The sequence below is a fragment of the Callithrix jacchus genome, chromosome 7 (genome assembly GCF_049354715.1).
Source record: "Callithrix jacchus isolate 240 chromosome 7, calJac240_pri, whole genome shotgun sequence".
In the NCBI taxonomy this organism is placed as follows: domain Eukaryota; kingdom Metazoa; phylum Chordata; class Mammalia; order Primates; family Cebidae; genus Callithrix; species Callithrix jacchus.
Genome location: NC_133508.1, coordinates 22,148,320 through 22,170,721, shown reverse-complemented (window position 1 = coordinate 22,170,721; position 22,402 = coordinate 22,148,320). Strand labels below are relative to the sequence as shown.

Below are 22,402 nucleotides of genomic sequence, written 5' to 3'. Positions count from 1 at the left end.
ATTATAAATATATATGATATCTCAATCCTTAAAATAGTCCTGTGAGGAAAATTCTTTTTCTTTTTTTACACAAAGGTATGGCTTAAACAAGCACAAGGTAGACTCTTACCTACACCTCCCAAAAAACATAACCAAAAAGTAAAAAAAGTAGTTTTCAAAATTTAAAGAAAAAGTAGGTAAGGTACTCATGATGAGAAATTCTAAAAGAGAAAATCAAGAGTGAGGGGGAAAAAAGAAGAGACAGAAACAGAAGGGAGAGAAAAGCTTATGATAATAAAAGAAACTAAAGACAGTTAAACACAGAGGGGTTTTTTTTTTTTTTTTTTTTTTGAGATAGTCTCACTCTGTTACCCAGACTGGAGTGCAGTCATTTCATCTCAATACACTGCAACCTCCACCTTCCAGATTCAAGCAATTATCATGCCTATAGCCAGCCACATAGCTGAGATTACAGGTGTGTGCCACCACGCCCGGCTAACTTGTATTTTTAGTAGAGATGGGATTTCACCATTTTGGCCATGCTGGTATCAAACTCTGAACCTTCTGAACCTTAAGTGATCTGCCCACCTTGGCCTCCCAAAATGCTGAGATTACAGGCATGACCCAGGACACCCAGCCTATGCAGGAATTTTTAACTTAAGTTTAGCACAAGACAAACAACCAGGAGACAGATCCAATGTTTGAGTTTTCAAACTAGAATAGGTATAGGACTATTTATAGGAGCAGTGAAGATAATACTTGTAAGTTCATATTTTCAGGCCAACAGGGAATTCGGAGCTGAAGGGTAAGTATGTAATCTGTGAACCAGAAATGTCTAGGGCAAATCAGAAAGTGAATTCTATAAAGAATGTAATACTAAGCTTGAAGTTACCTCTCAGGAAAACTCTACAGTAAATTATTTAAAAGATTTGCTAATATATAAGAAACAATTTCATTATCACTAATCGTCAAGACAAATTCATCAGAAAACCCAATAAAAGAAATTAATATTTAGCCATATCACAAGAAAAAGAACATGTGAGTTATTTTAATGACTCAATTCTTTACACTGAAATAGAATAAAATTTCTAGTAAGGCTGCCTATATTTAAATACATAAAGTATCATTATAAACATAAAGCAAACCAATTTTAAGTAAACATGGATCTTAAAAATGCTTAAGAGAAATTTGAAATCACATCACAGATTTTCCCAATGTAGAAAACAAATGAACGAAAACCAGTAAAAACAACCAACCAAATGATCCTCAAAGCAACCAAAATGGGAAGCAGGGGCAGATATTAATGCATTAAACAAAAACTGTCAAGCATGGAGTAAACCAGATTTTATTAGAGAGAAACTGCCCTAGACTAAGCTATAGGATTCAGCTCTTAACCATACCCCTTAATTCCCAAAAATTCTGAGAATATAACTGAAAGTCTCAAATCTGAAGAGAAGTGATTGTATGTGTTTTGACCTACTAAACAACTTTTTCTGCCTAAAGAGTAGTACTAGTTTCAAGGGAGAAACAGGAAAAACTGAAGGCAAGGGGAGGAAAAGCAAAGAGGCGCTAACTGGAAGTAAAGAATCAAGGCTAAGAATTAATTACATGAAATCATGGCCAAGCACAGTGGCTCAAACCTGTAATCCCAGCACTTTGGGAAGCCAAGTTCAGGAGTTTGAGACTAGCCTGGCCATCATGGTGAAACCACATCTCTACTAAAAACACAAAAATTAGCTGCGTGTGGTGGTGCACGCCTGTAATCCCAGCTACTCAGGAGGCTGAGGCAAGAGAATTGCTTGAATTCAGGCGGTGGAGGTTGCAGTGAGCCAAGATCACGTCACTGCACTCCAGCCTGGATGAGAGGGCAAGACTCTAACTCAAAAACAAACAAACAAAATCTTAGGGTGCCTGGTGCAGTGGCTCTCCCCTGTAATTCAAGCGCTCTGGGAAGTAAGGTTGAGAGAATCACTCAAGGCCAAGAGTTGGAGAACACGCTGGGAAACAAAATGAGAACCCATCTCCACAAAAAGCAAAAAAAATGAGTTGGGCGTGGTGATGCTAATTTGTAGTCTTAGCTACTGGGAGGTTGAGGAGGAACACCCAGGGTGGAGGATGCGGTGAGCCATGATCATACCTCCGCACTCCAGCTTGGAGGACAGATTGAGACCCTGTCTCAAAAAATTGAAATTAAAATGAAACATAAAAGAGAATCCTAGGATATTCCCTATAAGACTAAGATACAGTTGAGATCTAGAACCTGGGGCAAGACATTTAATAAAGTACAGTGTTTAAAAAAAAAAAAAGAGCCCAAGGCCAGGCGCGATGGTTCACTCCTGTAATCATAGCACTTTGGGAGGCCAAGGCGGGCATATCACAAGGTCAGGAATTCAAGACCAGCCTGGTCAGTATGGTGAAACCCTGTCTCTACTAAAAAACTACAAAAATTAGCCTGGTGTGTTGGCAGGGGCCTGTTGTCCCAGCTACTCGGGAAGCGGAGGTTAGAGTGAACCAAGATTGCACCACTGCACTCCAGGGTGGGTGGCAGAGCAAGACTCTGTCTCCCAAAAAAATTAAAATAAAAGAGCCAAGCCCAGAGTTCTACCAAAAAGTGCATACTGCCCTAAGCTTACAAGCTCTCTTTTTTTATCTTTTCTTTTTGCCGTAAGCCAAGCTTTTATACTCACCCCTCCCATTCCCACAGGCTTCAGAAAAATGCAAAATACATAGCCCCTAAACAATCATCTTAAAAACCATGAGAAAATTTGCAAAAAAAAATTACCTAAATTATAGCGGAATAAGTGTCAAAAGAGAGCCTCCGAAGCATAAACAACATTTTAAAAGTTGTATGGCAAAGAAACTACAGGCAAAAAATATTACAAAGAGTCTAATGTGCATGAGATAGCCAAAAATCACAACCTAGAAGCATACATGAGTTTGAAGATGCTTCTCAAAACTGTCCCCATGCTAAATAAAAATTATAACATGAGTTCATACAAAGCTCAAAAATGAGATGATAAAATAGGAAAAGGTACAAAGGTAGATAACCAAAGTAATAAATCTAAGACTAAAACAGTATCACTATAGAATTAGTAAATAAAATAGAAACAGCAAGGAAAAGAATAGGCATTGCTGAAAATTTTTAAAATGCTAAAAGAAAGACTTGAATTAATCACAGTAATATATATTTTATAAAAGATACTAGGCCAGGCGCAGTGGCTCAAGCCTGTAATCCCAGCACTTTGGGAGGTCAGGAGATGGAGACCATCCTGGTCAACATGGTGAAATCCTGTCTCTACTAAAAAGACAAAAAATTAACTGGGCACGGTGGCACGTGCCTGTAATCCCAGCTACTCGGGAGGCTGAGGCAGGAGAATTGCCTGAATCCAGGAGGCGGAGATTGCGGTGAGCCGAGATCGCGCCATTGCACTCCAGCCGGGGTAACAAGAGCGAAACTCGGTCTCAAAAAAAAAAAGATATTAAAGCAGGCAGACAGCATCTGATAGGCATAAAAATAGAGATAAACATAAGGATAACGTGTGTCCCTCAAAGAGAGAATTTAATGATTGGGAAACAGAAGGTATATTCAAACAGAAAATTCCACAAAATGAAAATGGAAAAAAAAAAATCTGAACAATTCTGTTACAGACTGTGTAGCATCAAGACTTATTGTGGTTAAAGTTAGCAGAATACAGGGAGAGGGAGGTGTCGTTAGTCATCTCCACAGAAATATTCCAGGCCCGTTGTTTAAGTTTTTAGGAGAAACAAAGTGTGACCCAACAATATTATATACAGCATGATACAAGATACAGGCAAAAGGAAATGCTTTCCATTATGAAAGACATCAGAAACTATAGTTCCTCAGAACTTACCCTTGAAAAAAGTTACCTAATAATCAGTACTTTGGGAGACCAAGCTAGGCACATCATTTGAGGTCAGGAGTTCAAGAAAAGCCTGGGCAACATGGTGAAATATCATCTCTACCAAAAAAACAGAAATGAGCTGGGCATGGTGGCAGGCGCCTGTAGTCCCAGCTACGTGGGAGGCTGAGACAGCAGAATTGCTTGAACCCAGGAGGCAGAGGTTGCAGTGAGCCAAGATCATGGCACTGCACTCCAACCTAAGTGAGGCTCTGTCTCAAAAATAAATAAATAAATACATACATACATACAAACAACCTGGATAGCAGGAAAAGCAAAATGACTATAAGGATACTAGCAGCCTTCACTGCAGGAGCTCAATATAAAATCTGACGCATGTAATTAAAACAAAACATAACAGTTTGCCAAACAGTGACTAGACATAAATCTCTTTCTTGCTGACAAAGTCCTGATTTTCTTAAGAAAATTCAAGCGCATCCTTTCATGTCCTCATAAAAGTTTATCTGTTTCCCAGCCCAGAGGCAAACATGGATGAGTCCAAAACAATTAAGAGAAATCCACTCTCTTTAGCCACTGACTACTTGAAGCCTGGAATACATTTAGATCAGAATAGTAAAATAGAAATTGAAATTTTCTTTTTTTTGTTGTTGTTTGAAATGGAGTTTCACTCTTGTTGCCCAGGCTGGAGTGCAATGGTGAGATCTCAGCTCACTGCAACCTTTGCCTCCTGGGTTCAAGCAATCCTCCTGCCTCAGCCTCCTGAGTAGCTTTTTTTTTTTTTTTTGTATTTTTAGTACAGATGAGGTTTCACCAGATTGGCCAGGCTGGTCTCGAACTCATGGCCTCAAGTGATCTGCATGCTTCGGCCTCCCAAAGTGCTGGGATTACAAGTATGAGCCACTGCACCTGACCAGAAGTTGAAATTTTCCAGATGTTCTCCTCATTCTTAAAGGTATATCACTTCTTGCCTTTAGATGCTCAAGTATTAGGCCATAATCCTTGGAACAACTGCCGTGACCTCGTAACCATGACTGCAAAAGCCATGACTTCTAGATATGTCTACAACAGTGTATTAAGTTGCATCAGTCTATGTAGAGGATTTCGTCTGTAACAGTTGGGGCTTTAAGAGCAATAGCAAAACTCACTTGGTGCAAATTCACTGTTAGCTTCCAGCTTTTGTTAGGCTAAAGAGAATGGATTTCTTTTAATTGTTTTGGACTCATCCATGTTTGCCTCTGGGCTGGGAAATAGATACACTTTTATGAGGACATGAGAGGATGCTCTTGAATTTTCTTAAGAAAATCAGGACTTTGTCAGCAAGAAAGAGATTTATATCTAGTCACTGTTTGGCAAACTGTTACGTTTTGTTTAATTACATGCGTCAGATTTTATATTGAGCTCCTGCAGTAAAGGCTGCTAGTACCCTTATAGTCATTTTGCTTTTCCTGCTATCCAGGTTGTTTGTATTTATTTATTTGTATGTTTGTTTATTTATACATAAGAATTCCTTGCTTAGAAGGGATACTTTTTTTTTTTTTGAGGCAGAGTTTCACTCTTGTTACCCAGGCTGGAGTGTAATGGTGCCATCTCGGCTCACCGCAACCTCTGCCTTCCTGGGTTCAGGCAATTCTCCTGCCGCAGCCTCCTGAGTAGCTGGGATTACAGGCACGCACCACCATGCCCAGCTAATTTTTTGTATTTTTAGTCAAGACGGGGTTTCACCATGTTGACCAGGATGGTCTCGATCCCTTGACCTCGTGATCCACCCGCCTTGGCCTCCCAAAGTGCTGGGATTACAGGCTTGAGCCACCGCACCCGGCCTTTTTTTTTTTTTTTTTTTTTTTTTTTGAGACAGAGTCTCACTGTGTTTTTCAGGCTGGAGTGCTGTGGCACAATCTTGGATCACTGTAACCTCCACTTCCCAGGTTCAGCTGATTTTCCTGCCTCAGCCTCACGAGTACCTGGGACTATAAGTGCAGGCCACCACGCCTGGCTAATTTTTGTATTTTTTGTAGAGACGGAGGCTCCCTATGTTTCCTAGGCTGGTCTCAAACTCCTAGGCTCAAGCTAGCCTCCTTCCACCTTGGCCTCCCAGTGGAGGCATAAGCCACTGTGACTGGCCCATGGTTTTCTTCTATTTTCATTTCACTTTTATATTATCTTTATATATGTATATGCCTTACTGCCAAACTGTATCATCTCAAAGCTGGTCTGTATTTTTTATGCTTTAATGTTCTTTTATAATGCCAAATATGATTTATTGTTAATTTTTAAGATGGAGTTTCACTCTTGTTTCCCAAGCTAGAGTGCAATGGCACGATCTCAGCTCATTACAACCTCTGCCTCCCAGATTCAAGCGATTCTCCTGTCTCAGCCTCCGGAGTAGCTGGGACTACAGGCGTGCCACCACCTTGGCTAATTTTTGTATTTTTAGTATGTTTTTTTCCCTTAAACACTGAGTGTCAGGTGTGAAGTAATAAAAGAAAGGTAGTATTGTTGACAGCTTGTGAGTACTTAACTAATTTTAGTTGTATTGACTATAATATGGTAGTTTTGTATACATTTATAGGCAATTAGGAATATGAAATGGAATCAGGAGATACTAATGGAGTAAGAAGAGGTGTTTGTTGAAGTCCTGGAAAGCCATCGTTTCCTTTTTCTTCCTCTTAAGGGCTTTGTGGGTGTGGTGTTCAGTTTCAGTAAGAACTCTGTAGCAAGTTAATAGCCCCTTTTCAAAAAGGGGTGTACTTAATAACCATGTCATTGGGGCATCAAGTCCAAATCTCCAGTGGGTGCCTGTGGGTGGAGGCTTTTTTTTGCCAGAGGTTTCAGTTGGCAAAAATCATAATTCACACAAATGTGTAACTTAAAAGCATAATTACGACTGTGGGTTTCCAAAGGCAGAGCATGTGCTCCAGCTTTCTGCCTAGCTTCCAACACAGCATGTTGGTTTAGGCTCCTCTCAAAGGATGCATATTTGCAGGATAGCTGACTTTTTTTTTAATTGCATGTTTTTGGGTACATGTCAAGAACATGCAAGATAGTTGCATAGGTACACACATGGCTGTGTTATTTGCTGCCTTCCTCCTCTTCACCCACATCTGGCATTTCTCCCCATGCTATCTCTCCCCAACTCCCCTCCGCTCTCCCTCCCCTATTCCCCCCAACAGACCCCAGTGTGTAGTGCTCCCCTCCCTGTGTCCATATGTTCTCATTGTTCATCACCCGCCTATGAGTGAGAATATGCGGTATTTCATTTTCTGTTCTTGTGTCAGTTTGCTGAGAATGATGTTCTCCAGGTTCATCCATGTCCCTACAAAGGACATGAACTCATCGTTTTTGATGGCTGCATATTTCACAGTGTATATGTGCTACATTTTCCCAGTCCAGTCTATCATTGATGGGCATTTGGGTTGGTGCCAGGTCTTTGCTATTGTAAACAGTGTTGCAATGAACATTCGTGTGCATGTGTCCTTATAGTAGAACGGTTTATAGTCCTTTGGATATATACCCAATAATGGGATTGCTGGGTCTAATGGAATTTCTATTTCTAGGTCCTTGAGGAATCGCCACACTGTCTTCCACAATGGTTGGACTAATTTACACTCCCACCAACAGTGTAAAAGTGTTCCTATTTCTCCACATCCTCTCCAGCATCTGCTGTCTCCAGATTTTTTAATGATCACCATTCTAACTGGTGTGAGATAATATCTCAATGTAGTTTTGATTTGCATTTCTCTGATGACCAGTGATGATGAGCATTTTTTCATATGATTGTTGGCCTCCTGTATGTCTTCTTTTGTAAAGTGCCTGTTCATATCCTTTGCCCATTTTTGAATGGGCTTGTTTTTTTCCTGTAAATCTGTTTGAGTTCTTTGTAAATTCTGGATATCATCCCTTTGTCAGATGGGTAAACTGAAAAAATTTTTTCCCATTCTGTTGGTTGCTGATTCACTCTAGTGACTGTTTCTTTCGCTGTGCAGAAGCTGTGGAATTTGATTAGGTCCCAGTTGTCTATTTTGGATTTTGTTGCCAATGCTTTTGGTGTTTTGGTCATGAAGTCCTTGCCTACTCCTATGTCCTGAATGGTTTTGCCTAGATTTTCTTCTAGGGTTTTCATGGTGTTAGGTTTTATGTTTAAGTCTTTAATCCATCTGGAGTTCATTTTAGTGTAAGGTGTCAGGAAGGGGTCCAGTTTCTGCCTTCTGCACATGGCTAGCCAGTTTTCCCAACACCATTTATTGAACAGGGAATCCTTTCCCCATTGCTTGTTTTTGTCAGGTTTATCCAAGATTGTATGGTTGCAGATATGCTGTGTTGCCTCTGATGTTTCTGTTCTGTTCCATAGGTCTATATTTCTGTTTTGGTACCAGTACATGCTGTTTTGATTACTGTAGCCTTGTAGTATAATTTGAAGTCCAGTAGTGTGATGCCTCCTGCTGTGTTCTTTTTACTTAGAGCTGACTTTTAAAGGATAAGCAGAATGTTGAAGTGAATGTCATAGAGCCCTGTTATTTAAAGAGTTCACTGAGGCATTCAGCCTCCTTTTTGATGGTGGGAGTCTGAAGAGACCAAAACTTTTCCTTGACTGCCAGAGGAATTTAGACTTGTGAATCTGTTCCAATAGTTTCCAGAAACTTGTTGAGCAGGTCTTTGAATTTTATTGGAGTTTTTCCACCTACTGTGCTGACTGAGAAGATACATTACAGTACTGTTGAGACTGAGGCTTCTAATTTAACAGCCAATAATGAGAGCTTTGGAAATCATAGGATAGAGGTACTAAGTCCTGACGTATCCATTTGTGGCAAGTGGCAAGGGAGTTTAGGTTGCCCCTCTGGGAAAGCACTTTAAACATATTGGAGGCTTTGACACATGCATGTAAACTGATCTTGATTCTTGGTTGTGAGTGGTTTGGCCTAAGTCATGTGAATTAATTACAGTGATATATATATATATATATATTTTTTTTTTTTTTTTTTTTTTGAGACGGAGTTTTCACTCTTTTTACCCAGACTGGAGTGCAATGGCATGATCTCGGCTCACTGCAACCTCCGCCTCCTAGGTTCAAGCAATTCTCCTGCCTCAGCCTCCCGAGTAGCTGGGACTACAGGCGTGTGCCACTATGCCCAGCAAATTTTTTTGTATTTTTAGTAGAGACGGGGTTTCACCTTGTTGACCAGGATGGTCTCGATCTCTTGACCTCGTGATCCACCCGCTTCGGCCTCCCAAAGTGCTGGGATTACAGGCTTGAGCCACCGTGCCTGACCAGTAATATATATTTTATAAAAGATATTAGGCTGAGCATGGTGGCCTGCACCTATAGTCCCAGATACTCGTGAGGCTGAGGCAGGAAAATCAGCTGAACCTGGGAAGTGGAGGTTACAGAGATCCAAGATGGTGCCACTGCACTCCAGCCTGAAAAACCCAGTGAGACTGTCTCAAAAAAAAAAAAAAAAAAGTATTTATCCCTTCTAAGCAAGGAGTTCTTCAAAATTTCTTCTCCCAAATACTACTCAGTTAAACAATAACTTCCTGGAACAGAACAAAAGATTGATAAGGCAAACTCTATATTAGCATTCTTTTGAGAACTTGTGAGAACTTCACCATTTGTACTAAAACAAACAAAAAAACCTTGACGTTGTAATATAGATTTATCTAACTTTCAAAAGGAATGTGATTATTACCTGTGATATCATTTGGCTCTGTGTCCTCCCCTAAATCTCATGCTGAACTGTAATCTGCAAGTGTTGGGGGAGGGACCTGATGGTGAGGTGACTGAATCATGGGTCAGACATCCCCCTTGCTATTCAGAGTTCTTACCAGATCTGGCTGTTTGAAAGTATGTACCACTTTCAAACTTTCCCTCTTCATTTTCTCTCTTCTGTTCCACCATGGTAAAGATGTGTTTATTTCCTGTTCACCCTCTGACATGATTGTAAGTATCCTGAGGCCTCCCAACCATGCTTCTTGTACTGCAGAACTGTGAGTTAATTAAACCTCTTTTCTTCCTAAATTACTCATTCTTGGGTAGTTCTTTATAGCAGTGTGAGAATGGACTAATACAGTCTCCAAGTAAAAGGCAGAAGGATGTATTTAAAAAAAAAAAAAAACAGGACTTTGTAGTGAGACATCATTTGTTTTAAATCCCAGCTCTATCATTTATCAATAGCTGTCTCTTTAACTCTTCTTTTTGTCTGCCCATTACTTTTCTTTAGTTAACTCTTCCCTACTACATGTGATCTTAATAAGACCTTCAACCACAGTATCCCAACACCCCTGGACCACAGGAGTAGGTGTGCTAGCCAGTTAAGGCCAATTGTATGAACAACTCACACAGTCCTCAAATATTCTCAATTTCAATGGCTTTCATTTAGACTCTCCTTCAGTATCCCTAAAACTACATCTTGGTGTCAAAAACTACAAAGAGTCTAAGATCTTGCTATACTTATAAAGTGATAAGTTAGTCCACCAGAGTTTCAGGGATGCTGGCAGAAGATGACACAAGACTCCTGCATTGGACACAGAAGACTTTAATATTCATGGCAATAGCAAAAGCCAGACTGTTAGCATTTGCCTAAGTTCCCCATTCTGACAGGGTGATCTGGGGCCAAATGACATTTATACGCACAGTGGACTGCATTACAGGAGAAATTTGAATTATAGTGCCTCCTTGAAAAGAACAAAAGCAATCAGGGCTGCTACTCACAAGATGTGTTTAAATGCGAGAGCCATGGAGAATTGTCTCCCAACTCCTGGAAGCTACCATCACCCAACATACCCCAATGAAATATTAAACCACTATGATTGCTTTCTTCATAACCTTGCAGTTAATTTACACTTTTTCTTTTTTTTTTTTAAAAAGGACTAGTCAAGTGCAATAGTGAGAAGGGGGGAAAGAATAGAACAAGGAGTTCAATCTGTAACTGACTGTGAACAATCAATTGAGATAACACACTACCTTCGGACCAGCCAATTCACACTCTTACTATACTTATTCTTGAACCTCACTGAGTCTTCTACGCCCGTGCTCCAATATCTCCTATAACTCTATGTTCCAGCCCTTCCCTAGTTCCAAAACATCTATTATCCTACTTCAATCTCACGATCCATTATTTTAAACACTTTTGAAAATAACGCACTTGGCCTCCTTATGTGTATACCTAATCTGGCTAGCAATATCTCTGATAGGTTCTACCCACATCTACTTTCTTTGCTCTATTATCCAGGTGACCGAGTTATTCACCTACATGCTTCTCTTCATTCTTCTCCACCAAAACAGAGGAAGACATAGTATTCTTTTTCCTACCTACTCCTTTTGTCTTCAAATCTGAGATTCTTTTTAAATTTTTTGTTTCAAGAGATGAGGTCTCACTCTGTTGTCCGCTGGAATGCAATGTCATGATCATAGCTCACTGCAGCCTTTAACTCCGGGGCTCAAGAGATACTTCCACCTCAGCCCTCCAGCAGCTGGGACTACAGACGCAAACACAGCAAATCTGAGATTCTTAAGAGTTAAGTACTCTCACTATCTGTACTTACTCACACCCACTTTATCTACCAACCAATATACTAAAACTCTATACTGAAACTCCTTTTCAACAACTTCTTTTGTGCTAAATCCAAAGGATGTAACATTTATCCTTCCATAACTAAACCTACTCTTTTATTTCCTCTGTAGACTCCAACCTTCCCCACGATTGAGAAAGAATGACACAATTAGAAAATTACCTTCTGTCAGCTATTATTTATTTCAGGCTAGACTCATCAGTGAATGCTGAAACTTGTGGGTGAAAATTTAATAAGAAACAGGGTAAGGGCCGGGTGCGGTGGCTCAAGCCTGTAATCCCAGCACTTTGGGAGGCCGAGGCAGGCGGATCACAAGGTCAAGAGATCGAGACCATCCTGGTCAACATAGTGAAACCCCGTCTCAACTAAAAATACAAAAAATTAGCTGGGCATGGTGGCGCGTGCCTATAATCCCAGCTACTCAGGAGGCTGAGGCGGGAGAATTGCCTGAACCTAGGAGGCGGAGGTTGCGGTGAGCCGACATTGCGCCATTACACTTCAGCCTGGGTAACAAGAGTAAAACTGCGTCTCAAAAAAAAAAAAGAAAGAAACGGTATGTGCCCAAATCCCAGGGTGTGGTAACCAGCCTCCATGCCACCAATGATCTTTGCATCTATGCAGTACCTATGCATGCTGAAGAGGCTTACTTACGCAACCAACAAAGAGCAAAAATAACAGTATGTCATCAAAGTGGTTAAAATGGAAAATGTTATGTTACATATTCTTACCTCAAAAGAACCATTTTTAAAAAATAAGTGGCCAGGCATGGTGGCTAACGCCTGTAATTCCAGCACTTTGGGAGACTGAGGCAGGTGGATCACGCGGTCAGGAGTTCAAGACTGCCTGGCCAAGATGGTAAAAGCCTGTCTCTACTAAAAATGCAAAAATCAGCCGGGCGTGGTGGCAAGCACCTATAATCCCAGCTACTCGAGAGGCTGAGGCAGAGAACTGCTTGAACCTGGGAGGCAGAGATTACAGTGAGCAGAGACTGCATCACTACGTTCCAGCCTGGGCGACAGAGTGAGATTCTATCTCAAAAATAAATAAATAAATAAAATAAAGTAATAAGTAAATAAAAAGGTACTCAGCCAGAAAAAGGAAATTATACTGTGTGACTTCTGAGGGAGGCTGTAAAAGACATGGCAGCTTTTGCCTTGCCCTTTGATCAGTCACTATGGGAAAAACTAGGTGCCCTATCATATGGCACTCAAAAGGTCCCCAAAAAAAAAAAAAATTAATATGGCAAAAAAAAAAACCAGGCAGCACCAATTTGTCAACCATGTAAGTAAGTCAAGTCATCTTAGAGAATATCCTCCAGCAACTGGGCTCGGCAGCCCCTGTAATCCTAGCACTTTGGGAAGCCAAGGTGGGGATCACCTGAGGTCAGGATTTCAAGACCAGACTGGCCAACATGGTAAAACCCCACCTCCACTAAAAATACAAAAATCAGCCAAGTGTGGTGGCGCATACCCGTAGTCCCAGCCACTCGGGAGGTCTGAAGCAGGAGAATCACTTGAACCCAGGAGCGGACGTTACAATGAGCCAACATTGTGTCAGTGTACTCCAGCTTGGCAGACAGAACGAGACTCCGTCTCAAAAAAAAAAAAATGCCAAGCGTAACAGCTCACACCTGTAATCCCAACACTTTGGGAGGCCACAGCCTGGCCAACATGGCGAAAACCTGTCTCTACTAAAAATACAAAAATTAACTGGGTGTGGTAGCAAATGCGTGTAATTTCAGCAACTTGGAAGGCTGAGGTGAGAGAATTGCTTGAACCTAAGAGGTGGAAGCTTCAGTGAGCCAAGACTGTGCCTCAGTACTACAGCCTGGGCAACAGAGCTATAAAAAAAAATAAAAAATAAAAAAAAAACAGAGAGAAAGAGAAAAAGAGAGTACCCTTCAGCTTTAGTCTAGCCTTTAAATGACTATAATCCAAGTCAACAACATGAATGCGATCTGATAAGAGACTCTGAGGTAGAAATACCCACTAAATCCAAATTCCTGACCCACAGAAGCTGTGAGACTATAAATGTTTATTGCAGTTTTAAGCCAGTAAATTTTAGGGTAATTTATTATGCTATAATAGTTAACTAACAAAGATTTACAGATTACTCCTGGGTATTTGTTACCAGGAGAGGGATGATCCCATACAATAAAATCTGAAAATGTAGGAGCTGCTTGGAATAAGGTAGCAGATGGAAGCTGACAGGGCTTGCAGGAGAAAATCAGCGAAAGCTTAATAAGCAATGAAGAGACTGTCACTAGAAACCTCATGGCCCTTAGGAGGCTGCTACTAAGGACTTTAAGTGAGAAAAAGGTGACTGAAAATTCTAAGAATCTGAATACTTCTTAATTAGTAACTGAAAGTTTAGGCACAACACTGCCTGTGATAACATGAAAAACAGAAAATATATTTAACAAACTGTATAATTTAACAAGGAGATTTCTGGGTATTCTGTGGAAGATGCAGTCTAATTCCTCTTATTATTTATAGTATCAAGTAGGAATACAGAGATAAGCTAATGAAAAGACTACTGACAAAAAATAAGACTTGCTGATTTTAAAAATTTCCAGTCTCAGGCCAGCCACAGTGGCTCATGCCTATAATCCAAACACTTTGGGAGGCCAAGGCGGGTGGATCACCTGAGGTCAGAAGTTCGAGACCAGCCTGGCAACATGGTGAAACCCCATCTCTACTAAAAATACAAAAAAATAGCTGGGCGTGGTGGCGGGCACTTGTAATCCCAGCTACTCCAGAGACTGAGGCAGGAGAATCACCTGAACCCAGGAGGTGGAGGTGGCAGTGAGCCAAGATTGCACCATTGCACTCCAGCCTTGATAACAAGAACAAAACCCTGTCTCAAAAAAAAAAAAAAAAATCCCAATATCTTCAGATACTTTAATTTTAGCAAACAATGCTAAAATTAAAGAATGGCTCCCAGAGAAAGGTAAAATCAAACAGCTAAATGAAGACTAAAACAAGAGTGCGGCTGTAAACTCCTTTGTTAAGACCTAAGAAAGACAGAAGTCAGTACCTCAGATTATCTGAAATAGGGCTTTCAGACATGTCAGGGTCATAAAAGACAATGAATGAGGACGTATTTCAAACTGGGAAATACTGAATACACATGACTGCTAAATGTGACTTGTGATCTTGGATTGGATCCTGGACTTGGAAAAGAAAAAAGTTTCCCCCTTTGGTTTAGATGACATTAGGGGGTACAATTTGAATATGATCTGTAGATTTAGGAAATTCCCCTTTAACTATATACTACAGTTCTTGGCCTAAACAGGCATCGTATTTGTAATTTACCCTGCAATGGTTCAGAAAGATTCTACAGAGAAAGTAGAGAGAGTCAGTAAAAAAGGGTAGAGGGAAGGACATGGTAACATTAATATGATAAAATGTTAATATTTTTGGAATGAGTGGTACAGCATTATTATTTGTAGTGTTTTTGCAACCTTAAGTTTGAAATTACTGAAAAACCAAAGGTTAAAAAAAAATTTAATCCTACTAGCTGCCTGGCTCAATGCCCAAGGATGAAGTCTAAAACTGTAACTGCTTATAAATTCTTCATAAACTGGCCCCTTCTTAGTCTCATCTTAACCATACTCTTCAGTCTCACCCAACACACCCTCACATTCTAAACTGATGTTCCTGAAAAGACCTGTCCTCTCTTAACTCTTCACATATATAGACGCTGAAAGCTTCACCTTGAATGCAAAATTCTAAAAGGAAAGTACACAAAAAGGACAGAAGTACCAGGTAACTTTCAATGCTAAAAAACTTTTACAAAGATATAGAAGTTATTCCAATGATTTGACTGCGAGTTTTATTCCTCTGAGGGCCACAGAAGGAAGTAGTCTAGTTCTCTTCAAAGAAATGAGAAACTCTATTCTGTGGTTTAAATGTGGTGTGTTCCTGCCAAAACGCATGTTGAAATTTGCCAATGTGACAGTATTCCGGGGTGACGGGGCCTTTAAGAGGGGTTTGGGTCATGGGGCTACCCTCTTAAATGTATTAATGCAGTTTTGTGAGGGTGGGTTGATTCTTGCAGGAATAAATTAGAAGGCTGCCTCTCATGTTTGCATGTTTAGTCACCCTTTCTGCACACATGTACCTGTTTCCCCTTCAGCTTCTTTGCCATGTGAACATAAGAATCACAGACTTGGGGGGTGGCGCGCACGTGCCATCTCTAGTTATTTTCAAAGCGCCTTGCACTGATTCTCACGGGCCCAGCCGCCAACCCTCCCTCTGCCCTGGATTGGTAGCTCATATTGATCTTGATGAAACAGCAACTGATGCTCTCAGGGAATTTAATGAAGAAGGAGTTCTGCCTGTACTACAGCAGTTCAGAGAAAGTGACTTATCACTTGTTCAGGACAAAAGTGCATTTTTATGTGGAGTTATAAAACAGGCAGAGAGAGAAACAGGGGAGCAAAGTTTAAGTGTCCACAAAGTGACCTGATGAAGCAATTATCAAGGCCTTATTTGAGGGAAGTGGTAACACTCTGGATGTAACCACAAGACAGAGGAAGCATGGTAGGCCTCCTCCACCAAACAGTGTGTAGTCTGGTGTGCAACCTGGAATTGAAACAGAGGTGTTTGTAGGTAAAACAAAGAGATTTAAATGAGAATGAGTTAGTACTCCTTTTCGAGAAGGCCAATCCCATTTGGGATCTACGTCTTATGATGGATCCCCTGTCTGGTCAGAATAGAGGGTATGCAGTTATCACCTTCTGTGGAAAGGAAGCTTTAAAACTGTGACGGCTATGAAATTCACCCTGGTAAACAACTTGGAGTGTGCATTTCTTTGGCAAACAACAGAATTTTTGTTGGATCCATTCCAAATAAGACTAAAGAAAATATTCTGAAAGAATTCAGTAAAGTCACAGAGGGTTTGGTGGATGTTATTCTCTATCATCAACCTGATGACAAAAAGAAGAAATGGGGGTTCTGTTTCCTTGAATGTGAAGAACACAAGTCAGCAGCACAAGCCAGATGACAGCTGATGAGTGGAAAAGTAAAAGTATGGGGAAATGTAGTTACAGTTGAATGGGTTTACCCTGTGAAGAACCAGATCCAGAAACCATGGGAAAAGTAAAACTTTTCTTTGTAAGAAACTTGGGCACAGAAGAAATACTGGGAAAGTCATTTTCTCAATTTGGAAAACTCGAAAGAGTAAAGAAGTTGAAAGATTATGCATTTGTTCATGTTGAAGACAGAGGAGCAGCTGTTAAGGCTATGGATGAAACAAATGGCAAAGAAATAGAAGGGGAAGAACTTGAAATAATCTTCGCTAAGCCACCAGACAAGAAAAGGAAAGAGTGTCAAGCTGCTAGACAAGCCTCCAAAAGCACTGCATATGAAGATTATTATTACCAACCTCCTCCTCGAATGCTACCTCCAATTAAAGGTCAGGGTTGTGGTCAGGGAAGAGATGGATACGGCTCCCTCCTGATTACTATGGCATGAAGATTATTATGGTTATAATTATCACAACTACCATGGAGGCTATGAAGATCCCTACTTGGCTACGGAGGAAGAAGAGGAGAAAAGGGAGGGCAAGGTGCTCTACCACCACCAAGGGGGAGGGGAGCACCACCTCCAAGAGGCAGAGCTGGCTATTCACAGAGGGGGGCACCTTTCGGACCACCAAGAGACTCCAGGGATGACAGACGGGGTCCTGCACTACAGCAGAGAGGCCATGGCTCCTGTGGATCGTGGGGGCAATGTGGGAGGCAAGAGAAAGGCAGATGGTTATAACCAACCTGATTCTAAGTGTCATTAGACCAACAACCAACAGAACTGGGGTTCCTAACCCATTGTTCAGCAGCCACTTTCAGCAAAGTGGTGACTATTCGGTAACTATGGTTACAATAATGACAACCAGGAATTTTATCAAGATACTTATGGGCAACAGTGGAAGTAGACAAGTAAGGGCTTGAAAATGATATTGGCAAGATACAACTGACTGGCTCTAGATGAACAGTCTTCAAAAAAAAAAAAAAATTGCCTGACTGTTTCACCTTTAAGCAGCAATTTGTTGCCATTTTAATTGGGCTGAAGAAATCACTACTGTGTATATACTCAAGACTTTTTATTTTTCCTCGTTTCATAAATGCTCTTGGACATTATTGGGCTGACAGAGTTGCCTTATTCTGGGGGTTATGTTTTTATCATTTCAGGATTCATTTTAGCTTCAAAACAAGCTGGGCACACTGCTGAATCATGATTTTGCAGAACCTTTGGTTTTGGAGAGTTTCATTTTTCTGGATTTGAGATAAATTACATAGGAGTATGGAGTATGCTGTAAATAAAAATACAAGCTAGTGCTATGTCTTAGTAGTCTGAAGAAATTAAAGCAAACAAATTTAAGTTTTCTTGTATTGCAAATAACCTATGACTGCATTTTTTTGATTCTTAGAAGTAGGTTAACTGTGTTTGTAAACTGTTACAACTTCACACCTTTTTGAAATTTATCCTATAAAATTTGTTTGGCTTAAATATCAAAAGCCAGGACAATTTTTTCTTTGATGTAATTGTATCTCCAATTTCTTATTTCTTAAGATTTTGATAAAACTAAAAAATCTATTCAAAAAAATTCATAGGTTAAAAGTCAACATAATTCCATTTTCTTATAACCACTATAAGTTACTGCAAATCATTGACCTTCAACAAGTCTTGTAAACTCTCCATGAAGACACAGCTTCACAACTCTTAGAGGGTATTTTTTATGTTTTCAGATTTGATGGAGTAGAAGTGAGGATGGTGCTTTTAAAACTTTCTAACGAGTATAAAAACAATTAGAAAAAAAATGAATAGAGTCCTTTGAAGACAGCAATGACTTCCTTATTAAAGATCATTCCTGGCTGGGCATGGTGGCTCATGCCTGTAATCCCAGCACTTTGGGAGACCGAGGCAGGTGGATCACAAGGTCAGGAGTTCAAGATCAACCTGGCCGAGATGGTGAAACCCCGTCTCTACTAAAAACACAAACACAAAAAAATTAGCCAGGCGAGATGGCAGGCGCCTATAATCCCAGCTACTCAGGAGGCTGTGAGGCAGGAGAATTGCTTGAATCCGGGGTGTGGAGGTTGCAGTGAGCCAAGATCACAATACTACACTCCAGCCTGGGTGACACAGTGAGACTCTATCTCAAAGAAAAAAAAGATCATTCCTAGTGATTTTGTCTACAGTCAAATCAACTGTTCGTTCTATATGCCACTTGTATTACTGAAGGAAAATAAAATTATTTTACAGTTGTGACACACGTTTTGTGTCTGTGTGTGTGTGTGTGTGTGTGTGTGTGTGTATCTGATCTCTGCCCCAGTTTCTGGCACATAACTTCTAAAAACCCTTTTGACATCCTGAGTGATGGGGTGATTCCTGGCACAGAGCTTGTAAAACTCAGAATTTCCCTAGTGATCACAATAAGCCCCTTTCAACCATACTTCAGTTTACACTAGTAAGGTAAATCTTGGAGGACAGAAGCTGGTCAGCAGAGGAACCAACCATGTCATCAGAGATTTGGAACTTTAAGTCCTACCCCTGTACCTCTGTGGACGATGAAGGGCTAGAGGTTGAATTCAGTCACCAGTGACCAATGATTTAATCAATTGTGCCTACATAATGAGAAACCTCCACAAAAAATCTTAACAATGAAGTTCCAAGAGCTTCCAGGTCAGTAACACAACAAGGTGCTGGGTGGGTAGAGCACCTAGAGAGGGCATGGAAGCTCCATCTCCCTCACCCATAACTTGTCCTATGTGTCTCTTCCATCCAGCTATTCATGAGCTATATTCTTTATAATATACCAGTAATGATACTATTCTGGAGTTCTGTGAGCTATTGTAGCAAATTACCTTATTTAAGGAGAAGGTTGTGTAGAACCCCCAATTCATAACCAGTTGGTCAAAAGTACAGGTTAACAATCTGGGTCTTGCAGCTGGCCTCTGAAGTGGGGGCAGTCTCATGGGACCGAGTTCTTAGTCTGTGGGATCTGCACTAACTCTGGGTAAAGTCAGAACTGATCATTGGGTGATTAACTGGGTGTACAAAACAAAACCCACATTTGTTATCAAAAGTGTAATTACAAAACAACAGTGTGCTTTCCTTTTACTAATCAACATTAACTGACATTAATAGGCATAACAAATATTAGAAGACATTCTACTTAAATAATTCACAATTTGAATTCTTACTGATTGAATTTAACCCTGATAGACATGGCTTTAATTAATTTCAAATATATATTCTGGTTCCTTTTGAAATATATATCAAATTTTGAATTTTTGTAGAAACTAGCCCTTAATCAGCCTGGGTGTGGTGGCTCCTGCCTGTAATCCCAGTACTTTGGGAGGCCGGAGTGGGAGGATTGCTTCTGCACAGGAGTTAGAGACCAGCCTAGACAACATAGGGAGACCTCGTCTCTACAAATTTAAAAGAAAAAAAATTTGGCCAGGAATGGCTGCATATGCCTATACTCCCAGCTACTTAGGAGGCTGATGTGGAAGGATCCCTTGAGCCCCGGAGATCAAGGCTGCAGTGTGCCACTGCACTGCAGCCTGAGCAAAAGAGTGATACTTTATCTCAAATAAAGAAAAGAAAAAGAAAAAAAGAGAAGAGAAGAGAAACAATAGCAAAAGAAACAAGAAAGTTTGGCCCCTTGTCTCTCCTCCCTGCCCATGGGCAGTGTGTGGAGGGGCAGGGGTATTTTGAATCCCACTCAACCTCGCTGCCCCTGCTTTCTGCCTCATAGCGCCAGTGTATGGGGAGTGGGGGGCAGTCCTCTGATATAATAGGCACCTTTCAACTGATCTCCTTTTGAAAAATTAAATTCTTGGCTGGCGCCTGTAATCCCAGCACTTTGGGAGGCCGAGGTGGGCAGATCACAAGGTTAGAAATTCAAGACAAGCCTCACTAACATGGCGAAACCCCTTCTCTACTAAAAATATAAAACTTAGCTGGGCGTGGTGGTGAGTATCTGTAATCCCAGCTACTTGGGAGGCTGAGGCAGAACTGCTTGAACCCAGGGGGCAGAGGCTGCAGTGAACCGAGATTGTGCCACTGCACTCCAGCCTGGACATCAGAGTGAGACCCTCTCTCAAAAAAAATAAGCAAAATTCTTGGGAAGGTGTGGTGGCTCACACCTGTAATCCCAGTACTTTGGAGGTCAAGGTAGATGGATCACCGGAGGTCAGGAGTTCGAGACCAGCCTGGCCAATATGGTGAAACCCCGTCTCTACTAAAAATAAAAAAATTAGCTGGGCGTGGTGGGGAGTACCTGTAATCCCAGCCACTCAGGAGGCTGAGGCAGGAGAATCACTTGAATCCAAAAGGTGGAGGTTGCAATGAGCCGAGATCTCACCATTGCACTCCAGCCTGGATGACAAGAGCAAGACCACGTATCAAAAAAAAAAAAAAAAAAAATCAAATTCTTAAAATTGTAAATGAAGAAAAATAGGTGCCAGAACGAAGGCAGGTAAATGAAGAGAAAGTGATTCAATGTATATCTTATGAACAGTATCACCAAAATTTAGCTCATAATATTGTATATTATGACAATACAGATAACTCCTCAACTTACAGTGTAGCTACTCCTAATAAATCCATCATAACTTAGAAATATCCTGTTAAAAATGTGTTTTCAACTTACAGTATTTTCAACTTCCAAAAAAGCTTATCCTGACATACCCCATGGTAAATTGAGAAACACAATAAATGCATATTGTTTTCATACCATTGTAAAGTCTAAAAATTGTAATTCGAACGATCTCAAGTTGGGAACTGTCTATTTTAAAAATACTAATGTCTGACTAGATAATGAGTGTTACCTTTCAGTGTAATAATAAAAACATGCTGGGCATATTTTCAAGACAACTGTACTAAACATAAAAATCTTTTTAGCAGGAATACCTACCTGTTCTACTAGAAAAAAAAATCTTAAAAGAGGTAAGGAAGGAAGGAGAAAAAGACAGTCTGTAATACTCAATCTTTAACTAATGTATTACTTATAATGATCCCATATTTTTAAAGTCCTTTCCCAAATATTCCCAAGCAAAGCAAGCATGTCTAACAATAAACTTATAGTATGTTTACTTCATTTACAGTGTGCTTACTTTATAGATGATCAGTAAACCTCGGCTATTATCCAAATGCAAAAATATCAAGTTATATTAAACTTATATATGCCAAAAGCAAAATGCAAATTGTATTTACATACTTCTAAGTGTTAAAGCTAAACAATTTTGACTAAATACAATGTTTTTAAATTTAGCATTCACTCAACCACCACAAAAATTCTTAAAATACAAAATCTAATTCATTCCCAGAGCAAAAGAAGATTTATACACGTAGTCATCAACACTATATTAATTCAACACCATACCATATTTAATAACTGTCCTTCAAATAAAACATGACAGGCCATATACTAAAATAAATATGATCATATAGTAAGCAATTTTTAAATAAGATAATATACATAAAATGGCAGAACACCATAATAGTGAGGCATCCCTCTTCACAATTTATAATGAGCCCTGTGTAAGAATCCTTAGTTGCTGGCTTAAAAAGCTTAAATAAAATCTCATGGTGCTTATTACTAAAGCTGTTAATTAAACTAACCCTGCTATTTTTTTATAAGCAATCTAATCAACAATAAACAAGACAGGCTTTTTACTACTGTCACTTTATAACAAAACCAGCTCAAAAAGAAATCAAAATATATATATGTTTATTTGCTGCTTGAGATCTAAAATAGATCTCAAGGCATGGTGGCTCATGCCTGTAATCCCAGCACTTTGGGAGGCCAAGGTGGGTGTATCACACGAGGCCAGGAGCTCAAGACAAGCCTGGTCAACATAGTGAAACCCTGTCTCTACTAAAAATACAAAATTAGCCAGGCATGATGGCATAGGCCTGTAATCCCAGCTACTAGGAAGGCTGATGCACAAGAATCACTTTAATCTG

The 22,402-nt window shown here is 40.2% G+C and overlaps 1 protein-coding gene and 1 pseudogene across 50 annotated transcripts in view; one reads left to right on the top strand and one right to left on the bottom strand.

The window, feature by feature from the left end:
* The window catches only part of MLLT10 (MLLT10 histone lysine methyltransferase DOT1L cofactor), a 245,921-nt gene that overhangs the window by 106,910 nt on the left and 116,609 nt on the right, over window positions 1-22,402 (bottom strand). The window lies entirely within an intron of this gene.
* Window positions 15,543-17,363, top strand: LOC103794122 (heterogeneous nuclear ribonucleoprotein R pseudogene; annotated as a pseudogene).